A 20,357-nucleotide genomic window follows, 5' to 3' on the forward strand; every position below is an offset into this window, starting at 1 on the left:
TGGTTGTGTTGTATCATCTAGGTGAAGGATTCAGATTAGCTTCATTTTTTCCACATCTGAAAAAGACCTGTAGGGCACAGCAGACTTCTGCAAATTCTGATTTTATGATCCTTTTCATTTGTTTAATACAATGAAGTAAAAACGGAAGTACTCTAAATAAGATACGCTCCCCCTGCTGAGACTTGTTTGATGTCTCTGAAATTTGTGTATTGTAAATACTAATCTCTCGCTGCTTGCATCTTACCCAGAGTTCAGTGTTATGCTAAAATGTGCTGCTGTCAACAACTTGCTCATCTAAGGTGCTTGTTACTTAGTGGCATAAATGTTCGTTTAACTCTAATCTTTTGTTCAAGAGTTTGACGTGATACATATGGGGTAGAGCTGGGATTAGGCTATTGGAACCCTGCTAGAGATACCTTGGCAACAAGCTAGTTCAGTCAGGAGTTAGCAGTCCAACTCTTGGATAAGGCATCCAGTCTCCACAAAGCATCAAAGGCCTTTGCAATGGCATTTATGGCAATGAAAGATTATGGAGACAGATTGATTTAAATTGTATGAGGGCAGGCACAATGGGTATTCTTCCTCTTCCCGCTCTTTGATTTACAAATTTTGGGCTTGTTTACTTGCACAACCATTGCTTACCTAAGTTGCTACAAAATTTGACAATTCTTTGGCTGCACATGAAAGTAAAAGAAGAGACCCACCTCCCAGGGCAGGAAGGACTCTGCTTGTACACCTACTTCCAAACCACAGCTGCCCCATCACTTTTGTCTCTGTTCCTGAGGAAACATTTTCCACTCTCTTTTAAAATTTCGTTGCATAGAGTAGCAAACCTGGGACACTGTGGGTAAGACTGTTCCTCCCCCACCCACCCTGGTTCTGAAGGAATTTGTCAGTCAGGTAACACTTATGGACTCTGGAGCTTTCACTTGGGAAAAGCCTTTCTACCTGGCTCAGAAATCTATTTAATTTGAACTGAGACGTATGTTTTCTCTTAGATGCCTATCAACTCTGCAGATCATTTTGGACATGAATGAGTTTCCAAGGGGAGAATGTTTCATTCCACCAGGGTACCCTCTGTGTGGGAAATTAGCCAGCTCTGTTGACACGGGCTCTTGCGTGCTTGGCCAGAGGAATACGTTGAATGTGTGTGTAATACGATTTCTATTTTTAGGGCAATCAGTTCACACTGTTGTGGGTTAAGATTTATTGTCCATTCTCCCAGAGCTAAGTGATTTCTCTCGTGACTCCCTGAGAATTCAACCTGCCACAGCACCTGTTATCTCAGGATTTTCCATTTCATAAAGGCTTGAATATTTATGACTCTCTGCACCCCACAGCTTGCAGAATCAGCAGCATAAATGTTACCCCACTGACCAAGTCCTCCTGTGACGCTGATCCAATAATAAGAAGCTTGGAAGGATTAGATTTTATCAGTAAACGTTGATTTCACTGTACATGCACAGAAAGACAACAATCGAAATTTACCTAGGCAAAGCAAGAAAAACGCTGCTTGAGAACTTGTTAGTTTGACTTAATGATATTTACTTGGTATATTTTGACATGTGAGGTTGACACTTTGTGTTTTAATGGTTATAAACCTTTAACTTTTTGAATGTTTACTGTAATTAAATAATTATTGTCTGACCCCTCCCCCAATTTCCTGCAACTATGAAAATTTAAATAGATACACATTGAGAAAATGCTTAAAACCCATAACTTTGCACAACTGTGAACATTTAAAAATAGAAAAAATGCTTTAAAATAATCTGTATTATGAGTGGAAATTAGAAGCAAATGAAAATCGAATTATGCCAAGCCCAAATAATGAGTAATGGACTCCGAGCCTCTCATTTCCCCTAATCCTGCCAAGTTAGGAAGTAGAATTTAGATGGAGTTATTCTTCTGGGTTGGAATTCACTAATGCAGAAGGCCAACTGGAGGCCTGTTCATCACTTAAGTCCCATTTAAACCCTTAGTGGTGCTGAACTGTTCCTAATTCACTAGGGACTGGGAATGGCAGGGAGGCAATACCTCAGGCCCTGGTGGCATATTGGCACAGTGGCCTCTAAGCCACGCCTGCTTGTTTATCAGTGTCAAGGCTGAATCCCCACTCTGTCACTCCGAGTGCAGGAAGTAGGGACCCACAAGTGTTTTAAAAATTAATACTTGCCACTCCAGGCTTGTATTACACTCCCAAAGTTACAGCTTCTCCCCGACCTTGGCTTGGTAAACGCTGCCACCACCCAAATGCAAAAAAAAAAAAATAAAACACCCTTGGGCCAGGAAGGAGCACTTGTGAATTCCTCCCTATGGGGTACCCTCAAGCCCTTTCACCTCCCCCTCCGGGGAAGAGCTGAGAAAGAAAAGAAAGGAAATTAGCTGTTGCCCCCAGTTAATCAAACAGCCTATGCACAAACCTCTTAGGACACCAAAAATCCAATCCATAGGTAAATTTTTCTTTAAAGAGGTAAATTTTATTAAAAACAAAAAGAAAGAAAATACATTTGGAACTTAGGCTTTTGCTAGATTTTAAAAGAGCAATTCCAAAAATTAAGTAAATACCCAAAATAGCTTCTTGGGGGTTCAGCTTAAAGGTTACAAGCAAACAAAAGCATCTGGTGTTGGCACAGAGGAGATCCACAAGCCAAAATAAAGAAATAACCTGATGTGTCTACCTAAGCATTCCTTATCCCAATGAGTCCTGCTAGGTATGGAAAATAATTTTTCATACCTGGTTCAAACCTTACACAGCATTTCTGCTTATAGCATTGCTGATCCGTGTTCATACAGCGCAGAGAGAGCCGCAGACAAAGGGAAAGTTTCTTTCCCCATTTTAAAAAGTTCTAACCTTTTCATTGGCTCTTTTGGTCAGGTGCCCACCGTTCTTTCTTTACCTGGTGGACTTTTTAACCCTTTACAGGTAAAGCAAATAAAGAACAGCTACCAAGAGGGATTTAACAGCTAACTGGCTGGCTGGGTGTCCATCAAAGGGAGCTACCCCCCCACCCTTTATTTATCACAATCAACATTGAAATAGTCCCGATTCAGTACAGTCCTGCAGATGAGATGGCTTGTAGCTTCAGTGGGTAATGTTTCAGTCAACTGCTGTTGCTCTATATTAACCCCAGGTTGTCTGGAGCATCAGTGTCTTTATGCAAATAAGTCAAGGATGTTTTCATTATTCCCATCCACAATGGCAAAAGCTTTATCCTTTGGCACTTTTAGCTGTGCAGTGTCTTAGAGGAGGAACATGAGCTACCGGTTAGAGAAGAACCTTGAGCTCTATGAGTATCAGGCATTAAATAAATGCAAAATATAGAAGACCCTCATTAATTTCACATGCCAAAAGCATGTGAAAGTTTCTCCCTGCTTCCCAGCAAAGACTTAGTGAGGTCTCATGTTACTAAGGCATCCATACTCATATAAAAATCTCTTGCAGAATGCTTACCCGAGTACTCAGAAGCATTGTCATGCATAATTAAAACTAAACTGCATTTGTCAAATAAATGAACAAAGTGCATTTTTGATGCCTTGTTCTTGCTCTTACTTTTCTGTTATTTGTGTTCATTTGCTAATTTGCAAAATTAAATCATTGGCAATAGGTCTCCTAGTAATTAGCAGAGCTATGTAAAGATGTTGTTGTTAAAGACCTTTTGGATGACATTCATCCCACGCAGTGGGCTCTGCACAAGCTCTACAGGCCACTTAAGCTCTCAAAGCAGGAATTAAATGGTATGTAGGCTCTGTGCAGGGCCCACTGCACTTTTACCATAACTTAGTACCAGTTCAGCCGAAACTGAACTTAAATATTTATTGAACATCTTATTGATACATACTATATTTGGTTACCACGGTGATTGGTGCATTATAGCTGGACAAAGGGCTGCCTGGCTGGAGGAAAAAGAGCACCACTTTCCTGACAATGACACCAGTAGCAACAAAGTGCCTTTCCCTGGCTTCTGAAGAGCATTCTGCTCAGGGTTTTCTCTTGACTCTGAATATCATGTCATGAGCATTGGAGAAGGCTATTCCTACTGCTTATTAACTATGCTGGACAATACCAGGCAGCTGCATTCCCCCCACCAGTCTGATATGTGTCTATTTATAAAAGCCATTTAAACCCCAAATCTGTATTGACGTTCCCCACCATGCTGTGGGTTTGTCACTGTACTCCCTTCCCCCCTAGGGCTGCACCATTCTCTGGAAGGCAAAGCACTGTTATTTCAAGCAGCTACAATTTTTCAGTAGGAAAGAGTTATATTATACCCTTCAGTGAAAAGAAAATGGATGCAGCTTCTGATGAGAAATATCTCTGCTTAGTTCTGTGTAAAGCCTGTCACACTTCACAGAGGGCTAGTCAAAAGATTTAAGAAAAAGCAAAATTAGGCTGGGGTTGATGAACCCCCTATGTAAAGGGGTAATGAGTAAAGATGGGTCTGAACCAGAATTCTGCATATGAGTGCACCCAATGGGAACTCTGCACTTGACCCCTAGGCTGAGCTAAAACTACAGCTCTGATCCTCTCTCTGGAAAAAACCCAGATCCGAATTCTGTAACTCCGGTTCCTCTTTGGGAATTAGGGATGCTGGTTTTTTCTCTCTGCTGCTGGTGTGCTAAACCTGCCGGAGGGACTGAGGCACCCAGTCTGGTGACCTGCCCATGGTTACATGACACCTTCTTCCCTAAAGACCTGCCTACCCAGTAATTGGCACTCGGAGTTCTTTGGACAGGCCCTTGGGCCAGGTCACTTTCTGCAATAGTAAAACACATAGGAGGGAGATCTGGGGAGGAAGAGGTCTGTATCTCTGTAAGGATCTCCTTCCTATTAGAGTCTTCCCAAATCCTCATGTTGCCTTGTGTGTGATGCCTAGTGACACCAACAACTCCCTCCTTTGAGAACACTCAAAAGGCACCGGCTTGAGTTTTCTCTCATAATTTGGGGACAAAATGTGACTTAAGGCCATGGTCGTAGGATTATTGATTAAAGGGAAAAAGGAGGTGTTTTGACTTTTAGAGGTGGAACATACTTTAACCATTAAACATTTCAGGCATGAGAAGAGAGCTAGGGTGAGGAAACAAAGTACGATACCAGTAAGCAGGAGGCGGACAAGACCACCTCCCAAGCCCCCTAGGCTAGGGAGCCAGCTCCAGAGGGTATTAAATAGAGTGGGTTTTTGTTTCTGGGCCTTTCACCGATTGAAGGCCTGTTCAGAGGACAGGATGTGCTTGTTAATGTCCTTTGCGTTATTTGGGACGTATGTGCAGCATTTATTACCGATAAGGGCACATGCTTTGCCCTGGGAGGCCAGGACATAATTTAGGGCCTGGCGATTTTGCAGAGCCAGCAATCGAAGCTGGTACAGCTTGGAGCTTATGCCTTTTTTTATGGCCAGGGTGTTATTGGCAAACTGGGTAAGGAATACAGAGAGCTTTTATAGAGCTGGGCCAGTCGTCCCATGCCATAGGACGGGAGGAGAATTATACCAAGTTGATTTCCTTTGCTAATAGGTTCAGGGGTGGCATATAGAGACCAGCACCGTCGGGGACGGCCACTTGGGACCTGGGGGAGAACTTGCAGAGGAGGGGCCAGAAACCCTAGGTAACAGCTACCATACCAGTGGTTGGGCAGTGTTTTATAGGCGCTGTGGACACATATATAATACATTTGGCCATTCCCTAACCTGGAATTGTTGCCGCTTTTACTTAGGCTTGCCGACTATTGTGAAAAGGTTTGGGGCACGTTGCCCACCCGGTGACCTGTGGCGTTATACAGGGGCATGCTGGTGTTAGTATTAGGGGACAGGTAGTATTAGCAGGTACTATTGCCGGCACACCACCAGGGAAGGATGCCGGTGTTGCTTTGCTTAGATTTTTGGTAACATAACAGGCCCACAGGGGATGAGGCTAATTTAATGGCTTGTGGAATGGTGGTAGCATTAATAAATGGCCTCCAGGTGTCATTTTCTAGCAGGCTAAAGGGGGCTTTTATGGTACAGTTTTGTTTTACCGCTTTGTCCCCAAGCTTAGAAAAGTTCCATGCCAGCCAGAGCTGACAGGTGTCGGACCGATTTTGGGGAATGGCTCTTCAGGGTAGCCCTGCTGAATGGTGAGGGATTTGGGAACATATTCAACAATTGGAGAGATTGAATTCCCGGGCAAAGGCAACCTTCAGGGCCTCATACATGTTTGTTTCCAAGTTGTTAGAGATTCCTCCCCATCCCGCATGTGCTTGGGGGGAAACGGGAGTTAACGAGAGGAATGCTCCCATGGCACAAAGCAGCATGGTGGCAGACCCTGGACCTGAACCCATGCTGCAATTACAATTTCCCAAATGCCCACAAAAGAATAATTACCAACAGCGGACAGATTAGAAACAAAAGGGACCAGGCCAATAGATTAGGCTGGCCACCTGAAAACAAACACAACCAATGCTCAGAGTTCTCGCGAAGAGTGCGCTGCGACTGTCCAAAGGGAGCACAAGGCATTTCCAGCAAATCTTATTGTCGCTTAAATAACAGTTTAAGTCCCAGATCGTCGCTGAAAGTTTTTTCAGCAGGCTGGATGGTCCACTGCTTTCAGACGGGAGTGATGAATCCAGTTCTTGTGTCCTTTGACCTTTGCTGCTGTATGGGAAACCAACAGGACAGTGTGGGGTCCCTTCCACCGCTCTTGGAGAGGCTTGTCCTTCCAGGTCCGAATGAGTACGGAATTGCTTGGCTGCAAGGAGTGGATCGGGGCATCCAGTGGAAGAGGCTGTGAATCTTTGGTGTACCTGTGGAGAGAAGAAAGAACAGCAGACAGAGAGCACATGTACTGAGATAAGAAACCATACCCCATTTCCCACTCCCCTGCCAGAACCGGTGTACCGTTCAGAGGCCATGCCCTTTTAAACATAATCTCGAAGGGACTGAGCCCTAATCTGCCCTTAGGGAGAGCGCGGACGCGAAGCAAAACGAGGGGCAAAGCATCAGGCCATCGAAGAGAAGCCTCCTGACAGACCTTTGAGAGGTGTCGCTTAAGAGTCTGATTTGTACGCTCCACTACCCCACTGGCCTGCGGTCGCCATGGCGTGTGGAGCTTCCAGGGGATTTGTAGGGCATCCGATATTTTTTTGAACGACTTGTGACGTGAAGTGTGTTCCGTTGTCAGATTCCATCCACTGGGGGAGCCCGAAGCGGGGAATGATCTCCTTGACAAATTTGAGGGCCACCGTTTTGGCAGTGTTGTTACGGCATGGGAAGGCTTTGGGCCATCCGCTGAATTGATTCACCAAGACGAGGAGGTATTTAAACTCTTGGGTTAGGGGGAACTCAGTAAAATCTATTTGCCAAACCAGTCCTGGACCGGGGTGGGTTCCAGACAAGCGGGTGGTACTGAAAGTCCCGGTCGGGGGTTGTTCTTTTGGCAAACTAAGCATTCGGCCTGTACCTGGGAGGCCAGGGGTCGGAGTCCAGAGATTAGGAAATATTTATTCGTGAGCTGGGTTAGAGCCTTTTTTCCGGTGTGGGTGGTCTGATGTAGTTTTTGTAGCACTGGCCGTATTAGATTCTTTGGTAGGAGGATTTTTCCTTCCGTGGAGTGGAGCCATCCCTCCTTTTTTTGGAGCCCAAGCGTGTGGGCCAGGTTTCTTTTTTTGTGAGAGTACTGAGGGGCCGGGAACTCCCCCACTGATGGGATGAGGGCATTGTGACAATGCGGTTCTGGCTGAACTGAAAGTGAAATCCAACTGAAAGTGCCAATTCAGGACAAATTGCTAAAACAGGGCAGTTACAGCCCAAGGCTGGGGTTTCTCCACCTCTCAGGCAAACCAAACCAGCCAGACAAAGAGGACTTTGGTTTCACCCCACTGGCTAACCACAAGTCACACAAACAATTCCCTTAGACACTCCATTTTTCCAGTATCACCACCAGTGCCATTCGTTATGGGGACAAATGGTTATGAAAACCAATATCCCAATATACACAAAAAAGGTTCTCTCGATCCCAAAGGACCAAGCCCCAGACCCAGGTCAATATACAACTCAGATCTTTCCCACAAATCACGCTGTTGCCAATCCCTTAGAATCTAAAATCTAAAGGTTTATTCATAAAAGGAAAAAGATAGAGATGAGAGTTAGAATTGGTTAAATGGAATCAATTACATACAGTAATGGCAAAGTTCTTGGTTCAGGCTTGTAGCAGTGATGGAATAAACTGCAGGTTCAAATCAAGTCTCTGGAACATCCCCAGCTGGGATGGGTCCTCAGTCCTTTGTTCAGAGCTTCAGTTTGTAGCAAAGTCCCTCCAGAGATAAGAAGCAGGATTGAAGACAAAATAGAGATGAGGCATCAGCCTTATATAGTCTTTTCCAGGTGTAAGAACACCTCTTTGTTCTTACTGTGGAAAATTACAGCAAAATGGAGTCTGGAGTTACATGGGCCAGTTCCTGCATACTTTGCTGAGTCTGAAGGCATATTTGCCTTCTCTTAATGGGTCCATTGTATAGCTGATGGCCCTTAATGGGCCATCAAGCAGGCTAGGCAGAGCTAACCCCAGCTTGTCTGGGATGTCACCCAGAAGCACAGCATAAGTTTGCCATACAGACAGTATAGAGCCAATATTCATAACTTCAACTACCTCACTGATACACACATATAGACAGCATAATCATAACCAGTAAACCATAACCTTGTCTTAGACACCCCATTTGATCCCCTTTATACAAGATTTGGATGCCACTACAGGACCTTGGTTGCAACAATGATCTAGATGGTCGCAGTTTACGTCAATAACATCACAGGCATGCATATGGGCATTTTTATCTTTTAGTGGCTTCAGGGTAGCAGCTGGCTTGGCCTTCCTATCCGCCCTGGCATTACCGCTAGCCACATTTTGATCTTTCCTTTGATGAGCCTTACAGTGTGCCACTGCCAAGGGGAGTTGTACAGCTTCCAGGAGCCGGAGAATCTGGGGTCCACGCTTGACCGGAGAGCCTTGGGCTGTCAGCATTCCTCTCTGCTTCCACAGACCTGCATGAGCGTGTAGCACTCCAAAAGCATATCTGGAATTAGTAAAAAGGTTAACTCTTTTTCTTTTTGACAGTTTAAGTGCACGGGTTAAGGCTACCAATTCAGCCAGCTGGGCTGATGTCCCAGCAGGCAAACCCTCTGCTTCCACGGTTTCGTGGAGAGTTACAACAGCATAGCCGGCCCTCCTTTGCCCGTTTATAACTGTACTACTGCCGTCGGTATACCACTCATAATTAGCATTCGGGAGTGGTTGATTTTTTTAAATCCGGGCGGCTGGAGTATTGGGCATTTATTACATCCAAGCAATTGTGTTCCTGTTCTTTTGTTTCTGGCAACATGGTGGCTGGGTTGAGGGAGGGGCAGGTCTGTAGGGTAACTTTAGGATTTTCTAAAAGTTTGGCCTGATACCGAGCTACCCGATCCTGGATAAGCCAGAGACGACCCTTAGTGCCAAGCAGGGCTTGGCCCATATGGGGAGTATACACTTGCACAGTTTCCCCCAGTGTCAGTTTTTCAGCTTCCCCAAGCACTAGGGCAGTTGCTGCGACCGCCCGTAAACATGCCGGCCACTCCTGGGCAACTTGATCCAGTTGTTTGGAAAAGTAGGCCACGGGACGTTTCCAGGTGCCTAATAACTGAGTAAGCACTCCCAGGGCCACCCCTTTTTGTTCATGTACCTACAGTTGAAATGGCTTAGAGAGATCTGGCAGACCCAGGGCTGGGGCTTCCATCAGTTTTCTTTTTAAAACCTTAAATGCTTTGTCGGCTTCTGAGGACCAGTGAAAGGGTCGTGATTCGCTCTCTTAACGCATTTGTACAAGGGTTTAGCCCACAGTCCAAACTCTGGGATCCATATTTTGCAGAAGCCTGCCACACCCAGAAATGCCCTAAGCCCTTTATGATTGCTTGGGATAGGAACTTGGCAGATAGCTTTCTTCCTTTTGTTTGAAAGATGATACTTCCCCTGCCTTATGTGAAACCTTAAGTATTGTACTTCTGGGAGGGCAATTTGAGCCTTACTCCGTGCTACTTGATATCCTTGGAGTCCAACAAACTTCAGGAGGCTCACAGTGGCTTTAAGGCAAGAGGTTAGACCCACAGCGGCAATTAACAAGTCATCTACATATTGCAGGAGGAGGACCTTGTCCTCATTGTTCCACTCCTCCAAATCTCTGGCCAGAGTCTGGCCAAAAAGGGTGGGGGAATTTTTAAATTCCTGGGCCAACACTGTCCAGCAAAGCTGCTTTTTAACCCTCCTTTTGTCCTCCCACTCGAAGGAGAAAATTTCCTGAGATTGGGAGTCGACCGGAATCGTGAAGAAAGCGTCTTTTAAATCTAGGACCGAAAAATGGGTATACTGCCCCCCTATAGAGGCCAGCAAGGTATATGGGTTTGGGACAAGGGGGTGCAGAGTCTTAACCCGTTCATTGACCGCCCTTAGGTCCTGGACCAGCCGATATGTGCGATTGGGCTTTCGTACAGGCAAGATGGGAGTGTTCCAAGCTGACTGGCATTCTTAAAGTACCCCGTACTTTAGGAACTGGTTTATAGCCTCCTGCAGTCCCTTTCTGGCTTCCCTTTTGATTGGATACTGACGGATTTGCACCGGGCCTTTTCCTGGCAAGAGCCGAACATTAACAGGAGTTTGATGGGCGCCTTTCCTGGGACCCCAGACGCCCATACCAGAAGATATACCTGGTCCTTCCACTGGTTTCACTCTGGGGCTTGCATGGCTGAGGGCTCAATTGCAAGGGTCATTATCCAGGAATTCTCGGGGGAGTAAGGTAAGGGTTACTTCATCTTGAGTGAAATGCAGAGTGGCGCCTAAGCGACAAAGCAGGTCCCGTTCCAGTAGAGGCGTTGGACAATCGGGGAGGTAGACCAGTTTGTGAGATAGAGTTTAGTTTTCCAAAGCGCATTCCGCTGGGGCATACACTGGACACTTGGTTCCTTTCCCTGTGGCACCCACCACGGTGAGGGACTCTGCCACAGGCAGCTGAAGGGGGTGGTTTACGGCGGTTCGTGCCGCCCCAGAGTCTACCAAAAACTCTATTTCCGAATTTCCCACCCGCATTTTTACTCGGGGTTCCGGGGGCTGGATGGTTCGTTTTCCCTGACACCCCTATTCGTGATCCTCCGTCGCCATCATAGGGGTGCTTTCCCCCTCGGGGCAGTCCTTTTTCCAGTGTCCCTCCTGCCGGCATATAGCACACTGATTGCGACCCAGACGCCTTTCCTGCGGGCCAAGGTGCCTGCGTCCACAGCCCCTTACTCCCCGGCTCCTACCACCTTCCCATGGCCGTTCCTTAGTGCCAGCCTGCACTGCCGCTACTATCATTTTAACTTGCCTCTTTTCTTTGTTTTTTCCTCTTTAAGGGTATAAGCCCTATTTGCGGTTTCCAGGATCTGTGCCATGAACATGCCCATTAAATCCTTCTTTTTTTGTAGTTTTCTTTTAATGTCAGGGGCCACACGGCTGGTAAAAATACCCTTTATAATTGCATTAGTTGCTTGATCGTCGGGATTTGCATTAGTATTTTGTCGGATTGTGTCCCTAATACGCTGCAGAAAAGCAACTGGACTTTTCTTTGGCTCCTGTATTAGTTCATACGGCCTGGCCCAATTGTTGTGTCGGACAGCCGAATGGCGGAGACCATGTAAAAGCAGTCCTTTGTAGGAGGTGAGACGGGTTTGGCCCGCAGGGTCATTAGGGTTCCACCTGGGATCTGCTAGGGGGACCATGTCCGTGGGCACCGGGACGTGATATGGATCCAGGTCATGTCTCCACTGTGCCTCCTCCCTTGCTTTAGACATAACCTGATTTCGCTCCACCTCAGACAACAGGATCCTCCTGAGGATATTACAGTCATCCCAGTCAGGCTTGTGGCTGGCCAGACATCCTTCAAAAACTGAGATAAACTTGCTTGGGTTTGTGGAGAATTCCCCTGCCTGTGCCTTAAAGGCTGCTAGGTCGACTAGGTTAAAAGGCACATGGGTGTAGACCTGCATAGCAGTGGCCTGATTTCTATCCGAGCCATGTCTGAACACCACGATCTCGGTGATCAACGGATAAAATCCCACCAAGGGGGCGATTTCTGGAACCCGAGACACCCTTTCTTTATATGGTAGGAGTGTTCTAGCTGAAGGGGACACCGGACCTGCCATTACAGCTGTGAGTGGATTCTGGGGACTAACAGTAGCTACTACCGGCCTGTCGGAGTCAAATTACACTTTTGCAAAATATCTGTTCTATTTTGTAAAGCCATAAACAATTGCGCATGCATATGTTTGTTCCATTTACCTGTTCGCTGACAAAACAGGAGTAATTGAAGGATCGTGTTATAATTAAGTGATCCTTCCGGTGGCCACCTTTCCTGGTCCTCTAGCTGATATTGAGGCCAGTCTATTGTACAGAACCTTTTTAATCTACTTTTAGTTATTGGATTTGCGTCAAACACTTTCCAATTTGCTAGAATGCATTCTAAGAGCATACACCGTACCCTGCCTGTCGTACTCTGTTCCTGCCCCATGGCCTAGGGTGACACTGGGCGTCCCCAGGTTCTAACAGGCAAAAGTCCACACCACTGGACTGTTCCTACCTTATCCAAGGGACCGGTTCCGCACCGTCACCCGCAACCGCTTCTTCACTATCCGAGCGCGTTGCACCGTTGTGCCCTCCAGGGTAGATCAAACCGCATCTCCACCGAGGTCCCCCATGAAGTCACCGGTGCACGATGGGCGTCGGTCGTCGCCGCAACCCATCGGCCGCCGGGAGGGATCCGGGCAAGGCTAAATTTCAGCCTCGGGTCCACCCAGGGACGCCAAAACTGTTGCCGGCACAGAGGGCCCGAGGGGGGCAACAGTGGGGTTCGTTGCCCGGTGTGCTTCGTGCCAATGAATACACCAGGGTGGAGAAGCAGACAAAGTTTATTCAAGAGCTCTGAATAGGCACTAGGAGACCAGCATGTCTCAAATCAAGTGCGCTGATACAAGCAGTTTTTCCCTTTTTATCCTTTCCTTCCTCCCCCCTTCCTTCCCTACCTCCCCCCCTTCCTCCCCCTGTAGCAGTTACATTAAACGACCTTGGCTGTGTAGCTTGTTCGCAATGTTCCCTTCTGCAAGTTATTTTGTCCTTCAGCTAGAAGCATGTAGGTTCCCCTTATTACTACCGCTTTCCAGCTGCTGGCTGTGAGGTTAGTAAAGTTTAACATGGAGGGGCTTTGGTTCACTTTGGCCTAGAGCGGGGGGGCTTCATCGACTCTTGTGGTCTTCCACCCCCTCCCCCCACCCCTCCGAGTTACTTAGGGTGATGCCTAGTGACACCAACACAAGTATACCAAGTATATCTGGGTTTTGTAGCAGGGCCGGCTCCAGGCACCAGCCTGACAAGCAGGTGCTTGGGGCGGCCGCTCCGGTGAGGGGCGGCACGTCCAGGTATTCGGCGGCAATTCGGCAGACGGTCCCTCACTCCCGCTGGGAGCAAAGGACCTCCTGCCGAATTGCTGCCGTAGATCGCGATCGTGGCTTTTTTTTTTTTTTGGCTGCTTGGGGCGGCCAAAAACCTGGAGCCGGCCCTGTTTGTAGGACCAATAAAATGTCTTGTTGTGCACTGCAAGAGGCTTTTTGGGTGCAGCTCTTAACAGGGCTCCCCCCAACAGCCTGGTCCTATTAGCTCTCTTTTCCTTTATTTGTCACAGGGAAGGGGTGAGGAATATGTGGAGAAGATCACATCATCCGAGGCTGTATTATTTTTCCTGGGGAATAGCTCTGGGGCTAGACCGGGGATTAGGTACAAATTCTGCTGGCTCTAGCCTGTCTCCACCACTCTCTCCTACCATGGAACCACGGTATGGATTTTTGTACTTAAATACATTTCTTTTTAAAAATTTATTTAATTTTAAATTTTGAAATTGACAACCCATGTTCAGCCTTAAACTTCATATAATCTGTTAAAATAATGTAAATGAAATTAAAAAATACTAAACACGTTTGCTGCTGAAATTTTAAAAAGAGTCAAACCACTGAATTGATGGAAGTCACTGGTAAGCACTTGGAACCAGAATTTGTTGAAGGGGTGTAAACCAACTGTTGACAGCAGTAGCCTCTTCTGAAGATGCAGAGAGAGTATTTTCTTCTTTTCAGTTTATTCAACTAGTGCAATTCAATGACTAGGTCATTCAAAGTTGAGATGCTGCTTGGGAGCTGAAATCACAGGAATGCTTATTTTCCTCCCCCAACCTATGAATAAAACTAGGTTTAAGAGAATGAGATCTACTAGTTCTAAAATCTCGACGGACACGGTGACCTGAAACAACCAGTTCAATTCACTAAATGCAGATAATACTTGCAAAACATGATACTTTTTCCTATGTATTCAGCACCTTAATCTAGTTGTATTTAACTAATGAAAACAATTTTAAAATGCTGTTTGTGCATTTGTAATTGAATTCCTTCAATTTCCATCCAAATGCAGTTTGACACAAATTACAAGTGAAAAATTAATCATATCTAGTAAATAAGAAATGAGTCATTCACCATTTTCTAATGTAATAAAACTATAAAAATTAAGAATCTCAATAAATGTGTGCTAAGCTATATAATTGCTTAAATAAAGATATGTGTATAGATATAGTCTATCCTCATTAACTAAAAAGTACCAACTGATGTGAATTGACCTTTCTTTAGCAAAATAACAAAGTACAAATGCAAAACAAAATTAAAACTGATTTGTTTTTATCAAGGTTTCCAGTTTGGTGATTTAAATCAATCCATACGGAGCACCTGCTGGGAGCTTTGGGGTGGGAGATGGCTCAAGCCCCAAATCTGTGCTGGTAGCATGTTGATGCCTTGTGCACAATCCCTTTCATGCAAGGCGTCCCAGTTACAGGGTTAGCTGCATCTCTGTCCCCTTTCTGGTTTCTCTGAGTGCACCCCCTCAAATGTCAGGCCTCATGCCTTCAGGTCTCTTGGGGTGGCACTCCACAGTTCTCCCACTCTTAGACCAACCCTTGTGTGACGGTACCCTGTGTACCAACCCTGCTTACCCAGAAGGCCCCATTGGGTTCTGGCACTTGCATTTCTTCCCTTTCGGGGTGCTACAGATGCTATACAGTGAGAAGATAGTCTTAAATCGAAGTGTTGTGTAATCTTAGGAACAGAACATTTAGAAAAAAAGGATTTTAAAACTGTCTATGTATGTGTGTATCTATAGTTTTACCATCCCCTGATGGCAGGCCTAACTTCTTCACACCCGCCCCATCCCTATCAGGTTCCTGTGTCTGTCTGGTTCCCTTGAACCTCTTTTGAGAGAAAGACTGACCGACCTTTTTTAAACTGCCAGAGGTCTTCTGTTCTTCTGCATTCTCAGGCCTTTTCCTATCCTGGCATCGTCTCTTAACAACTCTCAAGTGTTTGCTGAGAAGTGGTTTATCCTGAGCCATTCTTTCCCTTCCTGCTTGTTTTTCCCAACAGCCCCCTATTAAATTAAACCAATATATTCATACAGTAACATCTCAATAGGCAGGCCAACATACACTATTAATAAATTATTACAGGGCAGCTTCAAATCCATCCCATGTGGATCCAGAGGGGACAATTCAGGGCTAGGTGATTTCTGTGGCACTGGTCCTGTAAAAGTAGCATCAAAAGAGGCCTCTCAGAAGGAGCAGCTGTGCAACATGACGCTGTTTCTCCCTGGGATCATACTTCCCAGAGTGCTGGATGGAAGCATAGCCCTAAATCTGGAATTGCTCTCTTTGTTTCAGTGCAACTTCAAACACTGGGACTCTGGCGGCAACAGCACAACAGTGATGAATGTGCCAGTTTGCAACCCCCTGGTCTAGTTTAAAATTTTTGTCTTATTGCATTAACAGTGCATCTACTGCAGTAGGGGCATCTCATCATCAGGATTAACTGCTGCAGAGGATATAGTGTGTAATTAATGCCAGAGCAATTTCCGTTGGCTCTGTCATTCTCCCCAGGACCTGACAAACTGAATGATGTTAACTTGGGTAACAAATTCAGATGTCACAGAAAATTAATACGCTACCTGCTGAGAGGCAGCAATAACCCGTTTCGCTGGCAAAAATCAATGAGAAGGGATCAGCTTCCAAGATTGGGAATCAAAGAGCCTGAGGCATGGGCCTTCTGGGCTAGGCATCATTCAGGTAGGGAATGCAAAGTGGGCACCCCCTTCCTGTGAGTTATGGGGCCAGTAGACATCAGGCCAGTTCCAAACTATGTTGGCTGCACACACACCCAGGAGTCATTCTAGCAGCTGGAGATTTCCAGGGTACAGAGATGCATTGGCCACCCCCCATTTTTCCTGGTTGTGCCCACTGCACCAGGATTACAGTGACTCTCTGAGCCACTTGGGGATACTCCATGCTGGGGGACGGGACACTTTGTTTTGGAAGCAGTAAGTGATACAGGAAAGAGATCTGTGTTGAGTGTGCATAGAGGCTAGTATCACATGGGAAGAGGCCTGTGTTTTGTCAAGTAGCTGCCAAGGCCGCTACCTTGAATCTCTGCTGTCACACCCAACTAAATCCATCCTGAAACCTGACCGCCTTTCTCCAGATCCCCCTCATATTCCACGTTCTTTCATCGGGTGGCTACAGGAGCAGATCAGGGCCAGAATTTCTAAGGGTACATCTACACTACAGCGGGGAGTCGATTTAAGATACGCAAATTCAGCTACGTGAATAGCGTAGCTGAATTTGACGTATTGCAGCCGACTTACCCCGTTGTGAGGACAGCGGCAAAATCGACTTCTGCCGCTTTTTGTCGGCGGCGCTTACTACCACCTCCGCTGGTGGAGTTAGAGCGCCGATTCGGGAATCGATTGTCGCGTCCCGACGGGACGCGATAAATCGATCCCCGAGAGGTCGATTTCTACCCGCCGATTCAGGCGGGTAGTATAGACCAGGCCTAAGAAAACTTGAAGCTACCACATGCACCAGTTGGAGATGGTACAAAAGATGAGAATTGGAGTCCTGCAGATGAAGTGTTAGGTCTTTGCACCATGATTCAGCATCTAAAGCAAAGGAGGCACATTTTGAAGAACAAACTATACCTTCATTACTAGCAGCTCTGCTGCAAAAAGGGGGGCTGGGGAGTTGGGGAGAGAGAAAATGCTTCAGTTAGTCTGTAACATGGAGTCTAGAAGCTTGTAGGAAGTGCCTGGGATTCCACATCAGAGACAATCCACTGGACTTTTTTCTGAATGTGTTTCTAGTTACCCAATACCATAATACCTGTGATTAGCTCTGATCTTATTCTCTACCCTGCAGAAGCTCCTGATTCTGCCTAGTTTTTTGTGCCATGACTAAAAACTGTTTCAATTGTGGTGAAATTTGCTCCCATTTCTGTTGAAAAATACAAGACCTTTCTGACCTGCAGAGTGAGATGTGCAGGGTGGGATCGTTAAATAGTCATCATTTATTACTCTAGGTAACAGTAGTATCTACCTGTGCAAAGCATTAAAAGAAACAATGCCAAGGCACCACAGTCACTTCAGAGTGGGGAATTAATAGAGTTCAGTGGCATCCTCTCAGCCTGTTTATAAACTCCGGTGCAGTGTGTTTTGTTTAACTGTACCTTTGCATTATTGACAACCTATTTATACTTACATTAATAGTTTAGCTGTAGGAACATGAACTGCATTTAAGTGGGGGAGTCCAGGAACCAAGACCCATATTTTGAGCTGACTCCAAAAAAAGGTGTAGGATTTTTGTTTTATTTTTTATAACTTCACAGGGTTAGTCTTATTGCTGATATGCATGACTGTCACATTCTCTGATCTGTGTCCAAAGAGTTCTCGTGCAGCAATGATAAAATCCATAACTATGAGCTATCTCATAGCAAATGGAATGACTGTGTGACCCAGTCTTAAGAAAACAAACACAAAGCACTTCTCTGTTTTTGTTTTGTTTTAGTACCTGCCTTTTATCCTGATTCCCTAAATAAAGAATATGGAACAGGCCTGCTGCTGCTATGAATCTTCCCTGGGAAATCACTAATGTTTGATCTCAAGATAAAGGAAATTTAAGAGGTAAGCAATGCAAAAAGCGATCCCAAGGGCTGCCAGGGACATAGGGAAGAAGTGACAAATTCCTGTTTAACTAGACACATGTGACAGCTTAGAGCAGGATTGCATTGCTGTTCTGAAAACACTTGGGGACCAATTCTGAGCAGAGCTCAAGAGTGTGTTGAAAAACACAGTGCATCTCTGATCAGAATTGGGGGCCCTGAACCACATGAAAGGAAAGGGAAACCGGCCGTCTTTGAGACTGCAGGGGACTAAGACAAGGAGAGAAAATAACAGGAAGACAGTCCATAACAACAGGACTCTTGGTATAGGACCACATGTGGTTCAAGTGAAAATAGAGTTTATTCCATAAAACATTTGGAAATTTTTAAAAATGGACAACTTCATACAATTGCCTGTTTTCATGTTAATGCCACACTGAATAGTAATTATTATTTCACACATTTATAAGGCACCCATTGCTCGGAGTCCAGAATGCTGTCACCAAGAGGAAAAGCCTCTCCTAACAATGGTCCGTCATGTCTTAGCTTTATATTTTGTTTAAAATTAATGGCTTTAGTAGGACTTAAGTACTATCTGGGCCTTGTGCTGGCCCTCTGTACAGGGCTGAATTTCCCCCCCCCCTTTTTTTTTTTTTGTTTAATGTTGCTATACTTTATATTTCATATTTCACATTAAAAATAGAAGAGAAGCAGGAATTTTCCACAAGTAAAGCTGGGGTGATTCCAGCCCTGTTTTGTTAGCTTGCTAATTATTATGGATGCTATTGCCAATCAAAGCCTTGCCTGCGACGGTATGCACGCTCAAAACTGAGATGCAACCCAGGGCCCTTTTAGCTGCAGGATCTGTACCAGGTGAGCTAATTGGTAACCTCCCCATGGCCAAGGAAAGAGACTCCATGTTGAGCTCATTCTGTTTTTATATCATTACATCAGTGATGAGTTCAATGGAACTGGAGTGGTAATGAATCACAACACTTACAAACAACAAATTCATATGAAAATGAGACTAATTACTCTGTTTAAAGTTAGCCATGCTGTAGGCAGGCACTGTGACGTTTCCCTCGCACAGCCCACTGCCCCTGCTGCTATTCCAGTCCTGCCCCTCTTCTCCCCCCGGGCATTGGCAGAGCTCAATCCTGACCCAAAGCCTCCCTGCTATCCCAGCCCTAGGCTTCCCCTGACCCTGCTGCTTTATCATTGTCCCTCACTTCCCACCCACAGACCCTTGCTCTTCCAGTTCTGAGCCTTTTTAGAACAGAAATGGCCAAGGTATTCTGATTGTGGATAAATGCACATTCGTGACTACGATGAAAGCAAACTCCACATAAGGAAAAGCAAATTCCTCAGGTAAAGAACAGAGAGATTGGAGGGGCACTGTGCTTCTTTATGCTCTCTTTGTTTGTTCATCTGCTCCTTGAAACAGTTTCCTGAGATAAATACATCAAGTTGCTTCTGAGTGTCCAAGCTACCAACACTTCTGCAAAATCAGATTCTGACAGGCTGGTTTAAAAGTTTGTCCTTCGAGCATGTCATGAGACATGAGCACAGATAGCTCAGTGTGTCACTGCCTTTTTGCATCCTTCTCCTCAAATTAGTGTCAGAGAAACTCTTTAAATTGACTAGGGAGGTCTTATCTTTGTAAAAAGTGAGAGCAGCTGTGTGGAAATAGTGGGGGTGGGTGGGTGCGTGCGTGTGTGTGTGTGTTTGTGTGCACGCATTCTCATGTGCACCTCTAGTTCATCTCTCCCTGATGTTAGCCTGACACTTTCTGTTTGCATTTCAGGGAGTTTGTAGCATTCTTAGGTGATTCCACGTGTCAGCAATTTTTTTCTGCATCAATGGCATATAGCGGCATGTCTTATCCAGGTCCATGGTTACTCCAGTTAGATAGTTCAGGGTGGTTCCTAGTTTGCAAACCACTGTACAAAAATATACTGGGCCAAAGCACTGCCAAACACAAATGATACTTTGGGGGGGGGGGGCTTGGGTTTTGCTTGAATGATAACTACAGGCAGCTGGCTTGCAGCCCCCAGCAGATGGCACTGCATTGTAGTCACTGACCAGAAACAGATTTTTCCCTTTGCTAATCTTTGCATTTGGCTACGTGTGTAATGTGGCATTTCTTAAAATTTAATGAAATAAAAAGGCTTCATTAATGATGCAGAAGAGACATGATCTGCACAAAGGGAAATAGTCTAAGAGACCCGTAAAGGCCTGGAGCTTGGGATATTTTGTCTCCGTTGCTGGGTATATGGATTTAGTTTTCTCTGGCTAGTTTGTTTCAGTCCTGCTTGC

General features: G+C 45.6%; 1 long non-coding RNA gene across 4 annotated transcripts in view; it reads left to right on the forward strand.

The window, feature by feature from the left end:
* LOC101945990 (uncharacterized) overlaps positions 1 to 20,357 on the forward strand; it is a 332,752-nt gene that overhangs the window by 6,194 nt on the left and 306,201 nt on the right. For all 4 annotated transcript variants that reach the window (XR_010593504.1, XR_010593507.1, XR_010593505.1 and 1 more), the window contains exon 2: positions 17,948 to 18,063. This is a non-coding gene — a long non-coding RNA (uncharacterized LOC101945990). The remainder of the gene's footprint in view (positions 1 to 17,947; positions 18,064 to 20,357) is intronic.

Source organism: Chrysemys picta, chromosome 17 (genome assembly GCF_011386835.1).
Source record: "Chrysemys picta bellii isolate R12L10 chromosome 17, ASM1138683v2, whole genome shotgun sequence".
In the NCBI taxonomy this organism is placed as follows: domain Eukaryota; kingdom Metazoa; phylum Chordata; order Testudines; family Emydidae; genus Chrysemys; species Chrysemys picta.